At 41.7% G+C, this 21,259-nt stretch overlaps 1 protein-coding gene across 1 annotated transcript in view; it reads right to left on the bottom strand.

Annotated features, from left to right (window-relative positions):
- MAPRE2 (microtubule associated protein RP/EB family member 2) overlaps positions 1–16,972 on the bottom strand; it is a 246,291-nt gene extending 229,319 nt beyond the window's left edge. Inside the window, exon 1 of the mRNA XM_082258688.1 lies at positions 16,916–16,972. The gene's annotated coding sequence lies outside the window, so the exon portion shown is untranslated. The remainder of the gene's footprint in view (positions 1–16,915) is intronic.
- Between the last annotated feature and the right edge of the window lie 4,287 nt (positions 16,973–21,259).

Raw genomic sequence — 21,259 nt, 5'->3', positions numbered from 1 at the left:
GTACAAACGTCCCAAAAAAAAAAAAAAAAAAGCGGACGAGAAATTTCGTGAACATTATGCACTGTCAACTAAAAACGGTTATGACCGCTGAGCATGAGAGAGAAAAATCAGACGATATTTCGTCTGATTCTCGTCAAGTGTGTACGAGCCTTAACAAACTGAAGCTGAACATTATAAGCTGTTACAGCAAAAAGTTTTTTTTTTTCTTTGGGATAAACATTTTACATAAATAAATGAAAGTTGATCTTTGTAAGCACCCTTGTCAGTGGTAAACCAGCCATACATGGATTGAAATTCAGCCAGTTGAGCGGGGACCAGTGGAATTTCGGTCCATGTTTGGGCACCCTGGTTGTACACAAGTATTATTATTATAATAATACAGGATTTATATAGCGCCAACAGTTTGCACAGCGCTTTACAATGTGAGGGAAGACAATACAGTTACATTACAATTCAAAACAGGAGGAACTAGAGGGCCCTGCTCGTTAGAGCTTACAATATAGAAGGGAGGGTCAAGTGAAACAAAAGGCAATAACCGTGGGGGATGGGCTGATGGAGAAAATGGAGGTATATTTGTTAAGTGTGGGTAGGATAGGCTTCTCTGAAGAGGAGGGTTTCAGAGATCGCCTAAAAGCAAATAAATAGAGTAGGAGATAAATCGGACAGAGAAGGGTAAGGAGTTCCATAGGATTGGAGAGGCTCTGGAAAAGTCCTGGAGGCGAGCGTGGGAGGAGGTGCCGAGGGAGCTAGAGAGCAGGAGGTTTTGAGAGGAACGAAGAGAGCGATCAGGTTGGTATTTTGAGACGAGGCTGGTGATGTAGCTAGGGGCTAAGCTGTGGATTGCTTTGTAAGTTGTTAGTATTTTGAATTTAATTCGTTGGGTGAGCGGAAGCCAGTGGAGGGATTGAAAGAGAGGAGCAGCGGACACTGAGCGATTGGTAAGGTAGAGGAGTCTGGCAGCAGCATTCATGATGGATTGAAGGAGGGATAGCCTGTTTAGGGGTAAGCCAATGAGAAGGGAATTGCAGTAGTCGAGGCGCCAGATGACCAGGGAGTGAACTAGGAGCTTTGTTGTGTCTTTGGTTAGAAAGGGGCGTATTTTGGAGATGTTGCGGAGGTTGAGGCGGCAAGATTTGGCCAGTGATTGGATGTGGGGTTTGAAGGAGAGTTCAGAGTCCAGGACAACACCTAAGACCTTGGCATGCGGGTATGGGCTGATAGTAATGCCATCGATATTGACAGAGAAATCAGGGAAAGGGGCACGTGGTGGAGGAAAAATTATAAGCTCGGTTTTGGATGGATGGCTATAGCTAGTGGCAATATTCATTCAGGAAACACCCGACAGGCTGGTTGCAGACAAACGATTTGTGTGCAACCAGCCTGTCGGGTGTTTCCTGAATGAATATTGCCACTAGCTATAGCTGGCAACACTAAGTATTTTTTTTTTTCCCGGCAAGGAGGGCTCTTCTTTGGCAAAACACAATAGCACGGCAGGGGGGATAGGGGGAATCCCTCCCACAGTGCTACTGTGTTCTTCCGACGGGGACTATGTTCATGGGGGAATACAGCAATTTTCTTTCTACGGAAAAAAATTTCCATAACTTATGGCCTAATGTACATGGTTTGGCTTAAACCTGTAACAGCTACATCTGCAAGACAGCTTGTGCTTTAGAAAAACAAGAGACTAACTGGGCAGATCACCAGGTGAAAACAAAGCAAAGAAAGCCTAAAAAAGGAACTTATTGCAGCAATTACATCTAAGGACTGGTAAGCTGCAATATGTTTGCTTTTGGGTTTATCATCACTTTAAATAGGTCTATATATTCAATGTAACCTAATCAAAACACGATTGTATATGCATGTAGTCAGAAACCCTTACACACATATTGTATACCAGCCTATTGTCCTTAAACCAAAAAAACAAAAACCTCGAACATCTGTACAAGATCAGTGTCTGTGCCCGGATAAACTTTACTTCCTGAGACTTTGCAGATTGGAAGTCTGGAAAAGGAAAATATTTTATTTATCTAACAAACACAAACTGAGCTATTGTAATCTCAAAATAAAGCCACTAGTGTAGACCAACCAGAAAGAAAAAAACAAATGAAAATCACTAAAGCCCCTAGAAAAACCAGATTTACAAAACCCTGGGATATTGTGGACGTAGCCCGGTTTGAAGTGACTTGGGATCAAGCATTCATTTAAGACCCAAACCCAAAACAAACAGAACACACTATAGCAATTCAGGGCCAATGAAACCATGGTGGTCTGTGTGCTTTAACATTTCCCAGGAACATACAAGGGTGCTTGTGAAAAACCATAAAGATTATATTAGTTCAGGCTCATAAAACATCCAAACCCTTATTTTGGCATTAGATTAAAATAAAGCCAATATATAATTTTAGAACTCCGCTTTCTGGATATCTTCCCCATGAAAATGTTCAGGTTGGAAGCCAACTTTGTAAACTACAAACAGTTTAACTGGCCGGCCATACAATGTATATTTCACTGTGGATGCAGCTTTGAAAGAAATTTGGAACAAATAGCTGTCATGTTTATGCAACACATACATAGAAAAATCATAAAAAACATATTATTTATTAACATTTGTTTGAACTGTGATCGAATTTTTAGAAAATTAACTGCAGAATTCCTGTTATGAGCTACTGTAGTGGTGAATAAACAGTATATTCTAAAGTGTTCTTAAACATTAAACAATTAGGACAATGTTTCTCAAACATGGTGCCATTTGGGTTCCTCCAGGGTGCTGCAAGTTTGCTCTGGATCGGCGTCATGACCTGCCATGGTGGGGCAGTTTTTCCACCAGCACCAGACCAATGATGCTCTAATGGCGCTTTTCCACTGCATGGGACCGAACGGTTCGGCTCGCTTTTGTGCTTTTCCACTGCATGGTACGGTGTTGGAATGGTTCGGTACGGTACGGCGGCGCTTTTCCACTACATGGAACCAAACGGTACGGCGCGCTTAAACAGTACCACCTTGGTTGTGGTTCCAAGAGGGCCGTACCGGTACCATATCCCACAATCCTTTGCATGCAGCCTTGACTGTTTGTCACTACTAGCCACTGATTGGTCAGAGAATAGTTGTTATCCCACCCACTTACTATTAGTGAAAAAGCACACCGTAACGAACTGTTCCAACACAGTACCATGCGGTAACATGCAGTGGAAAACCAAACCGAGCCAAGCAGGGCCGAGTGGAGGCAAGCCGGTACTTGCAGTGGAAAAGTGGCATAGGTTGGATGCATGGTGCCATTCTTTGTTATGTTGTTGGCAGCTGTCCCACCAGCACCACTGCAACACATGACACTGACCCAGGGCTGCCCCCTGCATTCAGGATGGAGGCTTTCCTCCTCCAGACCTACTCCACCTTCCACTATCCGCTATTGCTGCTGGAGCCAAAGGTACGACTCTGATGTAAAGAGGGGCTTGATGATTGGGGAACTCGGTAATGGGGGGCTCTGCTGTAATGAGACAACCCTATGATTGGGAGGGGTGGGGGGGCCTTTTAAACGTGAAAGGAAGGCCTCTGACATAAAAGGGGGGCTCCCGTAAAGGTAATTTCATCAAGACAGTCGTGTGCATTATCCCAGGCTCAGGTTTTCTATTGATAAGTAAAATGTAAATTTTTTACACTTTAGACATAAAGGGGTGAATGGTGGGAATGTCTAAAATGTGTGTGTAAATAATTATGTTAATAAAATACGTGTCCATAGATAAAAGACAGTGTGGCACGGCCCCACCCCTTCATCACAGGATTGGACTGACAGCATCAGGATCCAATGGCTCCCGCTGCCTCAGCAAAGCCTGTAACATCAGGGAGAGCCAATAAAGTGGGCACAGCACTGGATCAAGTGAGTGGGGAAGTATAATATACAGGTTCTAATTTCCATGTTTATCAGAGGAGCAAAGGAGTAACCCAAATCCGTCCTGCTCACAATTGATAACTCTCCACTGCAGCAGCAGAGGCTACCAACAAAAAAAAGTGCCAAGCTTAGATGGTCGCCCTTTATAGATACAAAAAATAAGGTACTATTCTTTTTCTGAATTGCTAGGGGTTCTGGAGGAGGATATGAGTACAAGTTCTCTTTTGGACTCGGACAGAAGCAGTAATCCCAGTACTAAACAGGGAAGGACATCCTTATTCCAGAATTACACCTTCCAACTTTTCTCTTAACCTAACCTCTGATGTAAAACGTTTCTCCAGGGTTCTTGCAAACCAACTAATGGAAGTAATACACAATACATGCCAAATAAACAGGCTTAATCCCCTCTATACTGACAATTATTAATGTCAGAAGGGTATTTTTAAATATTCAAATTTCTGCTGACAACATGGGCAAAACCACTATTCTGTCTCAAGGTCTTGCCGCCAAAGTGTTGGAAAAAATTAAATGGAATATTTATGGGACGTCCTCTCTCACTTTGGACTAGGATCTTATTTTATTAAATGGCTCCCACTTCTATTCCAAAAGCCGTCTGGTGATCAATAATACACCCTCAGAAATGTTTGTTTTTCTCAGTTTGTCTCCTTTTCGTGCTGGCAGCGGAGCCCCTTGCAATTGCTATGTGTGGGTTTCATGGGAGCACTTGGTAAGAAAAGGCAGTGCCATACTTGGATGATGTACTACACTTTTTGGGGAATACTGACAAATCCTTATCATTCCTGATGGAACTGATGACCCTATTTGGGTCATTTTCTGGTTTTGGTATTACCAAATCAGTTTTGCTGTCACTAGACCACATTGCTCAAGATATACCACGGTGTGCTCAAATTAGAGAGTTTCAAATGCCTGGGCACGAAAACAGAAACTGTATAAAGAGTGTAATTTTTTTGTCTAGTTTTTGGCAGTTTACGGTAACGATGTTGGCATCAAAATATCCTCTTCTAGTAACACATTCATACTTAAGACAAGCAGTACAATAAACCCCACATATGGCAGCAAAAAAAAAAAAAAGAAGAATAGTCTTGCAGTGGAGCCTTCCCACACTACAAGGGTTAAATGCTTGTTAATGCTGGTCATAGATGATACGATTTTCTTTCCTTCCACCACTAGAGGAAAGAAAAGAAAATTGCTTGATTCTCCCATCAATACAGTCAGTGTTGATGGGGAAATACATCCCGCTGCGCTATTCTATTTTCTGCCAGTGGGGGGGGGGGGGGCGTGAGGAGCATTCCCGGCTGGCAGAATACAATTGTTACTGGCTATAGCTGGTGGCAGTAACCGTACGTTGAGAAATCTGACATGCTGGTAGTACCCAACTTGATCGCTCAATCAGCTTGATTACAATCAGCTTGTCCATAACATGGTTCGAATCTCGACTGCTCCCTGCTGAACCGGCTGAGATTCTAACCATCTATGGCCGGATTTCACTCCGGCACGCTACCAACACACTGTATGACTGGTCCCCCCCTACTCTGAAATCACATGCAATGCTGGACCAGCAGTTCTGCATTGGACAAGAGAACGCAAGGGTCTGTCTGCAACTCAGAACAACCCTGAGAACAAGGACAGTGTCTGCTGCCAGGGGTGAGAGGAATAACACAAGTGGGGGCAATCTTGGACAAGGGAGCTCTGCGCAGAATTAGCGGCTACACCCGTGTATGTACCTATTCCATTATTTATTTTATACATACTTGATGAAACTATACCGAGAGGATCTAAAACAATTATGTATATTTCTCTCTCAGATTAAAGACTGAATAACCCAAAATGCTTTGAAAAAGGCCCATGATAGAGCCGAAACGCGTCAGCAATTGGGGATTTTTTTGGGGACACACTGTCCTAATCAACATCTATTGGGAAACAGCCAAAAAATCCTCACAAATGTCACAAATGCACTACTGTCAATGATTCTTTGGAATCAACCCCTTTTATTTCCTTCACACTTGGGGTCTTCCCCCCAAGCACATGGTTCACAAATTGCCTATATATTTAAAACCAATATTGTAATAAATTATTGCGTTTTTTATTTTCACAATACATTGCTTATTGTTCATTTACCCATTTGCACTTATGTTCACTTGCCCATAAAGTCCCAACCTCCTGGTTTGAGGCGCCAGAAAAACCCTTCCAGGAATAACACAAGTATTACACTTATTCCTCTACCATAGAATGTTTACTATAATAGCAGTATTTTTCTTTAATACATAAGCCCTGTTTTTTGTTTTTTAAATTGGCCACTGATCAAATCTCAAATAGAATAAAAAAAATAAAAAAACTGGTCAGAACTGCTCTTTTCCCCCTGTGACCAAAAACTACTACTCCGACCCAAATAAGAACCTTGAACATAGTCTGTTGTGTCACTTTTCTCCTAGCCATGTTTAAACAGGAGATCCATAAATTATTCAGGTTGCCCTACATAACTTGTCTGAAACTGCATTATAAGAATGAGATAAAGAAAAGACACTATCCCCATATTTATAGGTTAAGGATCCCGATGTAGCAGATTTGTGGCCCTGTAGAGGTTTGTGGGGAATCTTCAACACCCAGGAAGACGGAGGTACAGACTGAAGGTATACCGCTTAGAACTGTACTATCAACTAGTCAATCAGCGAATGAAGGACACTAAAAAGGGAGTGGCTATCTTCTGGCGATGTGAAGGTTTACAGCTGCAGCTACTACAGGGAAAAGTTGCAACACTCGCCCGCCCCTTCCTGCTCTCTCTGCCATTCACAAAACTTATACTGTTATTCGCCTCCAGAATGCAATGCATTCTGTGAATGGGCAAAGGAGGTTCTGTCAGTCAGCTGCTTACACATCACTTGCAGAACGCAATGCATTGTGGGAATGCAGTATTACGAGTTTGTGAATGGCGAAGGAGGCAGAAGGAGGCAGGCAGGCGAGTGGTGCAACTTTTCTCAGTTAAAGCCGCTGCAGGTAATCTTTACATGTGCTGAAGGACAGCCTATCAGAACACTATCTGATGGCTGTGAAAGAGAAATTCCAGGGATTACACTATTTATATATATATATATATACACACACACACATACACACACATACAGGGATGACATTATATATATACAGTGTTGTGATAGTTGACAATTACCCTGTTATGCAACACTAAAGCCAAATAATTTTGTAGCATTTTTATTTCCTTTTAGTAACCAAGGTTTTTTTTTTTTAACTATAAAAATAAAAAGAAAGAAAAAGACCTCTCTCGCTTACTTTCAGAAAACGTAAAAATACCAGAATAGTATGAAAACCCCCCAAAAGGATCCTATTTTGGAAAGTAGACACCCCAAAATGACCTAATTATTTGCCAATGAAGAAACATGCCAATACTAAAGGGGGGTAAACATGGAGCTTGAGAATAGTGCACCAGATACCTTGAAGTGGAATCCAGCGTATTTCTAACTATGCTTAAACCTGCTCCCACCCCTCTTCTAAATCCTACTCTAAGTACCCTGTGAAAGGCAGAGGTTTATACTTACCTATTCTGAGGGTGCTCGTGCCCAGTCACATGATCTCCCCAGAGGCTGGCTTCAGGGGAGAGGCGAGATGACCGACAATGGATAAAATGCCTCTGTCATCCATAGGCTTTCTATGGGGCATCCATTGTCGGCTATCTCTTCTCTCCACTAAAGCCACCGCAGTGAGAAAAACAAGTGACAGGATCAGAGCACCCTCAGAATAGGTAAGAATAATCTTCATGAGTCATGATTAGGGTCTAACGGCCAAAACATATTGGCCTTTTTGTATGGATTTTATATGTTGTTCCTTCCAAATAAGGGATATTTATATGTGGATAAACCTGAAGTGCCGGAATTCCAGCAAGATTCACAAGTATAAACATCTACCTTTCAGTGGGTAGTTACAGCAGAATAAGAGGTAAAATGGGGGTGGGAACAGGTTTAATCACATTTAGGTAAAAGTCTAGACGTCCTCTTTACCTGTACAGGTCATAGAGAGAGGAAGAAGAAAATGAATGGTTAATTTTCACATACAGTGGCATCACTGAGATTAAGGGATTAATATTGAGATGGGCAGGATAAGGCAGTACAAAGGTGTTAATATACATCTCTTATAACACAGTACAGAGATAGGAGAATGGCTGCTGATCCATTCATTCTTTCCCCATTCATAATTATTACATTCCCCCTCCTTTTCCTTGTTGTAAGAAGAAGGGGAGGAATCTGCACTTTAAACAGTGGCATGTGATTGCTGTGATGACCAATCACAGTGATCACCTGGTACCCAGCCCCTCAGATTACATCTAATGACAGCTCAGTACACAGCGATCACCAGGCGGATTGGCAGTGCGGCTCATAAATGGCACCGGGTAAATAAAACCCCACCGGTACACCGCTGAAAAATGTACAGTGGAACAAAAAGATGTTCAGGGGTTAAAGATAATGTACACACACACTTCAGTTCTGTTTTAAAACAGGGTGGGTTTTGGGCTGATAATGTCTCCTGGGGATTTCATTTTGAAAAGTTAAGATTTACGTGTAATTGCTAAAACTTTGACCCACTTGTTATTTCTTGGGCCTCCATTCATATAGGATTAAGAAGAGGTACACTGGGCTTGGGATAAACAGAGAAAACAACAGGAAAAGTAATACCCAAAGAGGTATTTTAAGCTTAGAAATAAAACAAAAAAAAAGACCACTAACTTGAAAAATATGAGCGAATATTTACAAGTGGCAGATTTGTTCCCTTTGAACTGTGTTTAGCAGATAGGTTTCAAAGAAAAATTTCCAATAATGGAAAATAACTGCATTTCCCAGGGATTTTTGCTAAGAATATGAAAAGGACAGTACTTAAAAAAAGGACAACCACAAATCAAAATAAAGAGAAGTCTGTAGTGTGTTGAGCCTTTCCATGTCACATCTGTGTGAAATACTGCCTGACATGTTACTGGAATCCCTTTAATCCAGCTAATTTAGGCATTAAAATCTGTTACATAGTGTGAAAACATCAATAACCACATAAAACCCCGTTAACATAACAGTATTTCATTGCTGGCATTTGAGCGTAGATTTTTTCCAGATGCCCTGTTTCTGCCATTTATAAACAAGGGGCATAAAAACAGCCCAGTGACAAAGCACAGAGACAGGAGTTGTGTACTGGAAGATATGTTGTGACAATGCAGGCTAATCTCCGAGGACCAAGCTTTCACCAAGCAGAACTTGCCTTTTATTTGTAATTCTCAGGCTGCCCTCTACTGGACTGACTGTTATATTTGGAAAGCTAGTCTTTGATGCAAACCAATAAAACACCAATCTGATGTAACCTAGATCATTTGAACAGTCCAATTATTTAACCCTTTTAAAATTGGAGGATCAGTCTTTAAAGCCCAACCCCAGAAATTAAAGAAAAATAAAATCACAGTGCAGTGGGTTAAGGGTGTACAGAAAGGACGTAAATACTAACCCTATTTCTTGATTCCAGCAGGGTCCTTCTAGCACTGCACCCGGTCCCCTGCAGCCGGCTCTGTAACCCTCAATACAGTCAGTGTTAAATAGCAATTCTAGCCTAACACTAACTAGTCTTAAAAATGCCCTCTCCTGCTACCCTACCTATACTGCCTAACCTATGTTAAAAAATAAAAAAATTGTATACTTACCTATTTTTCATAATCTCCAGTCTGGTGACATGATCCCCACCATTTGTGAACTTCGGCTGCAGGGGAGAAGAGGGCGCACTTGACAACGGCTGGAAATTCCAGGAGCTGTAACTTTACCATTGGCTCCCGTGTCCCTGTCATTGTAGGCACCCACCCCTGTTGTTGCCGTTGACTGACACAGATTAGACAGCATAGATAGCAGCAGGTGGAAGGAACATTTTTAAGGCTAGTAAGGGTTGGGCTGAAATTCAACTTTAATGTACCTGTATTGTACAGTGCATCCACAAAGTATTCACAGCCCTTCACTTTTTACATATGTTGTTATGTTACAGCCTTATTCCAAAATGGATTCACCTCTTCCGGACCGCCCCACAAATAAATACTGCAGCAGGGCGGCTCTCCTGCTTAAAATCACGTACATGTACGTGATTTCATGCAATGGGTCTGGGGCATGCGCGCTGCCAGTGACCCTCTCCTGCTGTGGCTGGACACAGCAGGAGCCAATCAGCAGGTCTGGAGGACCCGATGTTCGGCACCCCGCGATCATTCAGTTGAGAGGCAGAACGGCAGTCTGCCTATGTAAGCAAGGCAGAACCCATTCTGTGAGAGGTGAAGATGAAGAGCTTGTGCTTCTGGTAAGCAGGAACACGGATCTCTTTCTTCCTACAGTCAGAGGATCCCCCACACAGTTAGCAAGCACTCCCAGGGAAAACATTTAACCCTTGGATCACCACGATATTAACCTTCCCCGCCTGTGTCATTAGTACAGTGACTGAAATTTTTTAGCACTGATCACTATATTGGGATCACTGGTCCCCAAAAAGTGTCACTTAGTGTCAGTTTTGTCCGCCGCAATGTCGCAGTCCTGCTAAAAATTGTGGCTCGCTGCCATTACTAGTAAAAAAAAAAAAAAAAATCTATAAATCTATCCCATAGTTTATAGACATTATAACTTTTGTGCACACCAATCAACATACACTTATTGGGAGTTTTTTTTTTTTAAACAAAAAACATGATGATGTAGCAGAACACATATTGGTCTAAATTGAATTTCAATTTTTAACAGGTTTTTATAGCAGAAAGTAAAAAATATTGTATTTTTTTTTTTTTCAAAAAATTGTTGAATTTTTTGTTTATAGTGCAGAAAATGAAAACTGCAGAGGTGATCAAATACCACTAAAAGAAAGCTCTATTTGTGGGGGAAAAAAAGGATATAACATTTTATTTGGGCACAGCGTTGCACGGGCACACAATTGTCAGTTGAAGTAACGCAGTGCCATATCGCAAACAAAGGCCTGGTCATGAAGGGGGTAAAACTTTCTGGGGCTGAAGTGGTCAAATTCAATATTTTCCTCAAAATTCGACAAACAATACCCCATGATGACAATATGAAATAAGTTGTTTTGAAATTTTTGCGAATGTATTAAAAAAAATAAAGAACATCCCCTGTACATAAGTATTTACAGCCTTTGCTCAATACTTTTTTGAAGCACCTTTGGCACCAATTACAGCTTCAAGTCTTTGAGTATGATGCTACAAGCTTGGCACACCTATTTTTGGCCAGTTTCTCCCATTCTTCTTTGCGGGACCTCTCAAGCTCAATTAAGTTTGATGGGGAGCATTGGTGCAAAGCCATTTTCAGATCTCTCCAGAGATGCTCAATCAGGTTCAGGTCTGGGCTCTGGCTGGGCCACTCAAGGAGATTCAGAGTTGTCCTATAGCCACTCCTTTGTTATCTTGGCTGTGTGCTTAGCGTCGTTATCCTGTTGGAAGATGAACCTTCGCCCCAGTCTGAGGTGCAGAGCGCTCTGGAGCAGGTTTTCATCAAGGAAGTCTTATGTACATTGCTGCATTTCCCTTTCCCTCGATCCTGACTAGTCTCCCAGTTCCTGCCAATGAAAAACATTCCCACAGCATGATGCTGCCACTGTAGGGATAGTATTGGCCAGGTGATGAGCGGTGCCTGGTTTCCTCTAGACATGACGCCTGCCATTCAGGCCAAAGAGTTCAATCTTTGTTTTCATCAGACCAGAGAATTTTGTTTCTCATGGTCTGAGCATCCTTCAGGTGTTTTTTGGCAAACTCCAGGCAGACTTGTCATGTGCCTTTTACTAAGGAGTGGCCGGTCTACTGTACAGGCCTGATTGGTGGAGTGCTGCAGAGATGGTTGTTCTTCTGGAAGGTTCTCCTTTCTCCACAGAGAAATGCTGGAGCTCTGTCAGAGTGACCATCGGGTTCCTGGTCACCTCCCTGACTAAGGCCCTTCTCCCCTGATCGCTCAGTTTGGCTGGGGGCCCGCTCTGGAAAAGTCCTGGTGGTTCCAAACTTCTTCCATTTACGGATGATGGAGGCCACTGTGCTCACTGGGACCTTCAATGCTGCAGAAACTTTTCTGTACCCTTCCCCAGATCTGTGCCTCAATTCAATCCCAAAAGGTCTACAGACAATTCCATGGACTTCATGGCTTTGTTTGTGCTCTTTCGGTTTTTATTTTTAATAAATTTGCAAAGATTTCAATAAACTTCCTTCACGTTGTCATTATGGTGTATGGTTTATAGAATTTTGAGGAAAATAATGAATTTAATCAATTTTGGAATAACGCTGTTACATAACAAAATGTAGAAAAAGTAAAGCTTTGTGAATACTTTCCGATGCACTAATGGCGCTTTTCCACTGCATGGAACCGAACGGTTCGGCTCGCTTTTGTGCTTTTCCACTGCTGGTACCGCATGGTACGGTGTAGGAACAGTTCGGTACGGTACAGTACGGCGGCGCTTTTCCACTACATGGAACCAAACGGTACGGCTCTCTAAAACAGTACCACCTTGATTGTGGTTCCAAGAGGTTCCATACCGGTACCATATCCCACAATCCTTTGCATGCAGCTGACTGTTTGTCACTACTAGCAACTGATTGGTCAGAGAATCGTTGTTATCCCACCCACTTACTTTAGTACTACTTTTAGTGGAAAAGCAAACCATACCAAACCGTACCGAACCGTTCCAACACCGTACCATGCGGTACCATGCAGTGGAAAACCAAACCGGGCCAAGCAGGGCCAAGTAGAGCCGAGCCGGTACTTGCAGGGGAAAAGTGCCATATATGTGATGATGTGGAGGAGGGTGCTGGAGCAGAATATAAGGTAGGTGATAGAGATTGCACTGTAACCTCTAGACATAGCGAGCATTTACCCTTCTTTTTAATTCCTGGATTGGGTTTTATTATTTTTTTGCTTATTATATACTGATGCTATGCTGTCGCAAGGGTGAACATGGATTGAAAATTGGCCCTTGTAAATGTCCCTGGGTTTCAAAAAAAATTATATTATATTATATTATATTATAATATATATATATATATATATATATATATATATATATATATTTATGAACTCCGATTTATTTATATAGTTTCATTGTATGCATACCTGTTAGATCCCTCGGGAAGCTGGAAACACCACTGTTGTCTTCCAGGTCCTGTTCTCTTAACTGAACTACATGGAGATTGTTATCTCACAGCCCCACCTTCCCACCTCATCCAGTCAGAGAACACTTTGCATTACCTGTGGAAAATGTCTTGCTGTGAATGGTGCCAAGTGGGAAACCCCTGTGGTTACTATGCAGCAGGACAGCCACTTGGGCATAGGACCCAGATCACCGTGGCGATCACTGTAGTAAGGGAGACTACTACAGTGATTTCCAGCTTTCACAGGAATCCCAAAGGTATGTAATATGCATACCTCATCAGGTCCAGCCTGGACCAATGTAACAAGTGGTAGTTGATATCACCATCCTCTCCCACAAGGTCGTAATGAAGGTATTCTCTCACAGCTGCATTTTTCAGTTACTTTTTCTTTCAAATCTGCAAGAACCAAGTATACAACAAGCTGATGCTCGCCTGTGTCAGGTATTTACGTTTGCAGGTGCGATGCAACAGAAAGCTCTGGTCAGTTCCTACACGTGTAAATGAATGAATATAGCTGACAACAGCTGTAGCTCTTGCGATACTTTATTTACTGGAGGGAATACAACATGCACTTCTCCAGGCTCATGTGTATCGACCCTCAGTGGGTCTTAATCATAGCACAAGTAAAAAAAGTATCGCAAAAGCTACAGCAGGTGTTGGCCAAATACATTCATTTCTGCATGATGGTAATCAATCTGCAGAGTGTGACACGATCATCTGGCTTTGCGAAAACTGTGGCAATTATTTGGGTAAAACTCTGAATTCAGGTGACCCAAAGGTCTCAACTATACAGAAACAGTACTTGTCTGAAATGATTAGATTATTATACAGAATTTAGATAGTTTGACAAAGTCTTCAATGACAAAACGCGTTAGGGCAGAGTTTGGTAACACGTACAGAAGTTGGTGTCAATATCAGTGCAGAGAAGCAAGCTGATCCTCAGTGTGGAGTGGGGAATTAAGCAGAAACCAGCGCAAGCTGCTTGACAATCATCTGAAGAGGAAAGTGAATGCCTATATTTTCCATGCGGTCTTGTATAGTACTATAGTGCTAACACTACGTGATTGCATTTTTATATTACAATTTTTAAAGTTGTTTTACTCTATTTGCAACTCCCTTCTGTTCTCTGGCTATACAGCTGTCATGTAATAGAGAAACAGATATAAGGAGCCTGCCACATGTGATCCTACATTGCTGGAATTTAACCTGCCACGCTAGGAAACTCTGAGCTTATATAAAGTGCTGTTGAATCTTGAAATAGAGGCAAATGAGAGGGTGAGTGAGATTCCAGTTTGTGTATATGCTCATGTGTGCCTAAAGAAAGAAGAAGTTTTACCATGAGATAGAAACAGATACTATGGAAAGTTTACACTATATCCAATTGGCGTGATATTATTATTATTGTACAGGATTTATATAGCGCCAACAGTTTGCGCAGCGCTTAACAAAATGAAGGCAGACATTAAAGTTACAATACAATTTGGAACAAAAGGAATCAGAGGGCCCTGCTTGTTAGAGCTTACAATCTAAAATATATAAAAAATTATATTTATATATATATATATATATATATATATATATATATATATATATATATATATATATAGTTACACACACACACACACACACAGACATATACACACACACACACACTAAATATCCACTATATTACCAAAAGTATCGGGACACCTGCCTTTACACGAACATGCATTTTATTGGCATCCCAATCTTAATCTGTAGGGTTCAATAAAGAGTTGGCCCACCCCTTGCAGCTATAACCACATCAATTCTTCTGGGAAGGCGGTCTACAAGGTTTATGAGCGTGTCTATGGGAATGTTTGACCATTCTTCCAGAAGCACATTTGTGAGGTCAGGCACTGGGGCCCGCTTTGTGCACTGGTACGAAGTCATGTTGGAACAGGAAGGGGCCATCCCCAAACTGTTCCCACAAAGTTGGGATTGTGAAATTGTCCAAAATGTCTTGGTATGCTGTCGCCTTAAGGCTCCGTTCACATCTAGGCGTTTTGGGGCGTTTTTGGGGCGTTTTTCTGCTCTAGGATCAGCTCTCAAAACGCCCAACAAGACAAATCCTATTCATTTCAATGGCCCCTGTTCACATCTGAGCGTTTTGACGCTGTATACAAAACGCCCAAAGCTCAAAAAAGTACATGAGCTTCTTTTTGGGCAGATTACAGGCGTTTTCCATTGATCTCTATTCAATCTAAAAACGCCTGCACAAAAATCGCGGTAAAAATCGCGGTAAAATCGCGGTAAAAAACGCGCGAAAAACGCTACGCTCAGGTGTGAATGTAGCCTAAGAGTTCCCTTCACTGGAACTAAGGGGCCAAGCCCAACCCCTTAAAAACTACCCCACACCATAATCCCCCCTCCACCAAATGATTTGGACCAGTGCACAAAGCAAGGTCATTAAAGACATGGATGAGTGAGTTTGGGGTGGCCTACACAGAGCCCTGACCTCAACTAATTAGAATACCTTTGGGATATATTAGAGCACAGACTGCGAGCCAGGCCTTCTCATCCAACATAAGTGCCTGACCTCACAAATGCACTTCTGGAATAATGGTCAAACATTCCTATAGACACACTCCCAAACCTTGTGGACAGCCTTCCTAGAAGAGTTGAAGCTGTTATAGTTGCAAAAGGTGGGCCAACACAGTATTGAACCCTATGGACTAAGACTGGGATGCCATTTAAGTTCATGTGCGTGTAAGAGCAGGCATCCAAATACTTTTGGTAATATAGTGTATATACACACACTATATATTTACACTAACACACTTTTATCAGTTTTCTTGCTGAGGATTTATAGAGCAAATAAAGAAGGATTCAGAGGGTCCTGCTCATGAGAATTTATAATTTAAGGCAGTGGTGTCTAAACTGCTGTACTGCTGTCCATGGGGTGGATGAGGCGCCTCTGCTTCCATTTATCTGACCCTTTTTTCGGGCACTATTTCTCCCAATGACATGAGGCCGTTGAAACAGATGATGCGGCACCATTCCTTCCACTGACACCAATAATAGGGCATAAGTACTCACAATGATGCCAAGGATGGGGTAGTGTTCCCCTACCTACTGACCAAATTTGATACCCACACTGGTTACAGTCCAACCACCCCTCCCCCAAAGTATAAAGGACAGTAAACTGGCCTTTTCCTTTTTTCTAGAGCAAGCACTACAAAAATAAAACAATAGGGAGAAAAGACAAAGTCAATGCCTGGGTTCATACTGTACTCTGAGAGGTAATAAAAGAAATAAAAAAAAAAAAACCCTGTACATGTTATAATTACACATGAATTCTCTTCCAGATAAATCTTGCTTTAAGACAGTATCATTGCTGGAGAAAAGAAATGTCCCCGTCATTCACCACTATCCATATGTGAGGCAGGCCTATGCAGAGTACTATTTTGGGCTTGGCTGCCTTCCAGGTAATATTAAAATGCTGTAAGAGCAGTTCAGTTACAGCCCATATCTCTGCTTTACAGGTCACAGAGCAAGTGTACATGTCCTTCTGTGTCTGCTGGTGAACTAACAGGATGAATGAAACATTCGCACATTCAAACCCTCTGAGCTAAATGCACATATACATTTGTATTAGATGCACATAAATTATATAATTGCATAATCTTAATAAGAATGTTACGCAACAGTCTATTATAATGCTTAATAACGTTCTATTATTTTAAGTATATAAATTATATAGAAGTTCTCATCGCCCATATACAATATGCCACATACACTTCACAAACACTGTGTAATAAGAGCCAATAAATTTTAAATAACGTAAAATATAAAACAGTAGTTACAATAACACTTATTGGTAGATCCAAGCCGCTTACCTTGTGCATCCAGCTAATTCACAATTTGTCAAAAAATCTCCAGCAAAACGTCACCCTGAAACAGAAACAAGTTTGTGTTTACCAGGTACAGTAAGAAGAGAACATTTACCCCGACATAAAGACACAATTGTCATACATCATGCTGGAAGATCCTATGACTTCAGAAAATATTGCATTCCATGTATGTGTCATAAGACAGAACACAGAGAAATGATCATGTGTAAAGTGCAGCAGCCCATAACAAGCAGTTTTTTACCATCCATAGGTTTAGAGCATGGGATAGTAGACATGACTTTAACTATGTTCTATACTTATCTAAAAAAGATGACACTGCAAACTAAATTTGGATTTAAGACCGCATTCACACTGAAGAGGCACGACTTCGGGGGCGACCTGTGAAGTCCCGTGCACCGCGACTTACACGGACTTCATACAATGAATGTCTATGCAAGTCGCTCCGAGGTCGCCCCAAAGTAGTACAGGACCCTTTTTCTAAGTTGGAGCGACTTGCGTCGCTCCTATTAGAACAGGTCCTGTACCAGTCAATGGACCGCGACTTGTAAGGCTGACAAGTCGCGGTAGTGTGGATGGAGCCTTAAAGGCCGCGGCCGTTTATTACTTGTTTAAATAATAAAATAGCTTAAAACATCAATTCAGAAACATTGAACATAACCCGACCACTACAGTCCAGGTTAAACAAATAAATAGTACATCAAAGAATTATCAAAACTCATCAAAATATCATAAATAACTTTTAAAAACGTACAAAACATCGTCCCCCTTTGCACTAAGCAAAGGGGACCCTACAAGTAAAAACTGGCCGCAACAAACAAAAGGGGAGGGGGGGGGGGAACAGCACGGCTTGAAAATCTTGAGGTGAGGTGGTCTTGAGGCGAAGTGAAATCCTGTCAGGATGAGCCCCCTTAAATAGTCCTTAGGCGAGCTCCGAAGGCGGGAGAAATACAGGGAGAAACCGGTTACCCTACCTAACCTTCCTAGCTACAATGGAGGCTTACCTGATTGGGGCTTATTCTAGCCTAACACTATGCTGCTTGCAATTTCTATCCCAGCAACAGAATTTACCTCACACTATATGCCCACAAAATGGCTCCTAGTTGCTAAGCTGTGCCTGTCACTATCCCGTCGATAAAAAGGGGCTTATTCAAACCCCTTTTTATTTCCATTCAGAATGAAAATTGATTGGGACAATAGACTTGTACAAAGTGTGGCCACCATGAATTCTAATTTAGAGCCAGTAAGTTTATTATCTCTAGGCATCCGTAAGCCTCTTCACATAATACTCCTCTTTGAGAATCAACTTTTTCAGACTTTTTTTTTTGTATGTGTTTGCACGTATATACACGCATTTCCGCATATATGCATTAGCACAATTTCACACGCAAAAACTTATTTTCGTCTTCTTGTTCTGCACAATATTTAAATTAGCATTAGCCATACATTACGGTCCAAAAAAGCAGATTTTTCTATAATTTTTTTTTTTACTGAAGAACGCAAGGTGCTTGTCTACGCGCCTGTGTGCATAGGCACATTACAATTATTGTGCTGTATTTTAGCTCTGTAAAAAAAAAAAAAAAAACTGTACTGAGCTTTTTCAAGCTGCAGTGTGCAAGAGGCCTTCACAGATCAAGTTGTCCACCAAAAGTGGCAATTAGGGGGCCAAGAGAAGCCATTTACCACAGACAGGGGTGCTTACAATCATCAGCTTTTTATTTTATTTATGCAAGACCTTTATCCAAAAATGAAAATAACTGCTGTAACTGCCTAAAAAATGTTAGCTGGAGTTCGGCTTCAATTTACTAGTAAGTTCATCCAAATCTGCTATTGCATCTAACACTACCCTCTCCCCTGATGTACAATGATGCTGTGTCTCTGTTGCTCCTCCATCCAGAGTGGAGACCCTCCAAGACAGGAAGTGTGTTACTAGCTGGAATACCATGTGAAAATAAGAGAAAAAAAAAGTCTATAAAAACAAAAAATGAATGCTTTCACTACGTTTAGAGATTGTAGGCTGCAAAATATTAGACCGCATTCACACTGAAGCGGCACGACTTCGGGGGCGACCTGTGAAGTCCCGTGCACCGCGACTTCGGCGCGACTTACACGGACTTCACATAATGGAAGTCAATGCAAGTCGCCTCCAGGTAGCCCCGAAGTAGTACAGGACCCTTTTTCTAAGTCAGAGCGACTTGTGTCGCTCCTATTAGAACGGGTCCTGTACCAGTCAATGGACCGCGAGGGACTGCGACTTGTCAGGCTGACAAGTCGCCTGACAAGTCGCGGCAGTGTGAATGGAGCCTTAAAATTTTGTTTGAGCTTAAAATGTTACTTAACTGAGGACCCCGAATTCACTATATCTGGTCTGGTCACAGTACACAGAACATGGAAATGCAATTATTTTAGTAAATATAAACTGCTAAATACCTTTTCTCATAACAGCAGATCGCAGTCTTGTGACTTCTATCAGTGTCTGGTTAAAGCTTGTAGGAGGAGTTTTAATTCTCCCCTGGCTGCCCTATGAGGCTGCAGAATCCCTGACCCTCTGTTTGGACAGTGTTGATTGGCCCTGTGCTGATCACATGCACTCTCACAAGAAAGAAAAAAAAAAAAAAAAAAAAACCTCTAGCAATACACACCAAACAGAGCATGTGCAGCTTGTCCCTTGACTCTGTTCTATCAGGAGATGCATTGGGGACAGGGGAATAAGGAGTGAGGATCAGAGGAGACAGGATCAAATAGCCTTTTTATACAATGCAGAGGATTACCCCTCAGGTTTCACACTGAGTATAACAAGCATACTTTACTGCACATACAGGCTGAATTTGACTGTTGTGGGTGTAACACTTTAAAGCCCCTCCCACAACTGCCTATTGGACACCAAGGCTGTCCATTACTTGAGCAACCAATAATGAATTGTAGGGGATGGAGAGGAGTCTATCTTTTTGGTGAAAGCTATTTTCACATAGGATCTTTTTGACTTTAAAGACTTCTTTGGTGCTCAAGTCACTGGGCAGAGATAAATTCCTGATGTTGCATGGGTTCACACTGTTACAGGGCCCTTTCCTATGGGCTTTCCAGTCAGGTCCGCCTGTCAGTTTTTCAGGCGGACCTGATCGGAAACAAGTCCGTTTACAGTGTACACCTACCTACCTCCGAGTCCATCCAGGTCCAGACCTAAACATGAAGGATTGGAGGTAGCCCAATGTAAATAAACATCGGAGTCCATTTAGATCCACCTACTTATAGAGCTACAGCCAGGTCCATAAATATTGGGACATCTACACAATTCTAATCTTTTTGGTTTTATACACCAACACAATGGATTTAGAATGAAACAAACAAGATGTGCTTTAACTGCAGACTTTCAGCTTTAATTTGAGGGTATTTACATCCAAATCGGGTGAACGGTGTAGGAATTACAACAGTTTGTATATGTGCCTCCCACTTTTTAAGGGACCAAAAGTAATGGGACAGATTAACAATCATAAATCAAACTTTCACTTTTTAATACTTGGTTGCAAATCCTTCGCAGTCAATTACAGCCTGAAGTCTGGAACGCATAGACATCACCAGACGCTGGGTTTCATCCCTGGTGATGCTCTGCCAGGCCTCTACTGCAAATGTCTTCAGTTCCTGCTTGTTCTTGGGGCATTGTAAGTTGTTGGTTTAAAGTGTTTCTAAAGGCAGCAGGTTTTTTTTTTCACCTTTATGCCTGCATAAGTGTAAAAAACTTCTGCACGAAGCTCCCCCCCAAGCCCCCCCCCCTTATACTGTACTTACCTAAGCCCGATCCAGTGATGTGCCTCCTCATTGACTCAGACAGCAGCAGGAGCCATTGGCTTCTGTTGATGCCAATCACAGTCAGCGAGGAGCAAGTGGGGGGGGGGGGTGGAAGCAGCTATGGGGGCACAGAGCCAGAAGCACACGAGGGACACCCAAGAGGAGGAAGATCGAGGATGCTCTGTGCAAAACCATTGCACAGAGCAGGTAAATATAGAATGTTTGTTATTTTTACAAAAACAAAAAAATGTAATATTTACAATCACTTTAAGTTATCAGAAGGGTAAACACCAATTTGTATCTCGTTTTAACAGAGTCTGGTAATCACATCCCTATTTAAAGTTCTACAGCAAAATCCCATTTTATTTCGTGATTACAAACCCACCCAAGTTGTGCATAAAATGTTATTTTCACTTGTAAAATTAACTTATAATGATGGTTATTATAGGCAATAAAACATGGATCTTAGAAGAGTACTAATCCTAATAAAACGTAACTGCGCTGGTAAAATAGATTAAAATGTGTAAAATGATGTGTAATCCACCC

This window comes from Pelophylax lessonae (genome assembly GCF_965119305.1).
Source record: "Pelophylax lessonae genome assembly, chromosome: 5".
NCBI lineage: Eukaryota > Metazoa > Chordata > Amphibia > Anura > Ranidae > Pelophylax > Pelophylax lessonae.
Note: the sequence above shows the minus strand (reverse complement) of the source record. Positions and strands in the feature narration are given on the sequence as shown.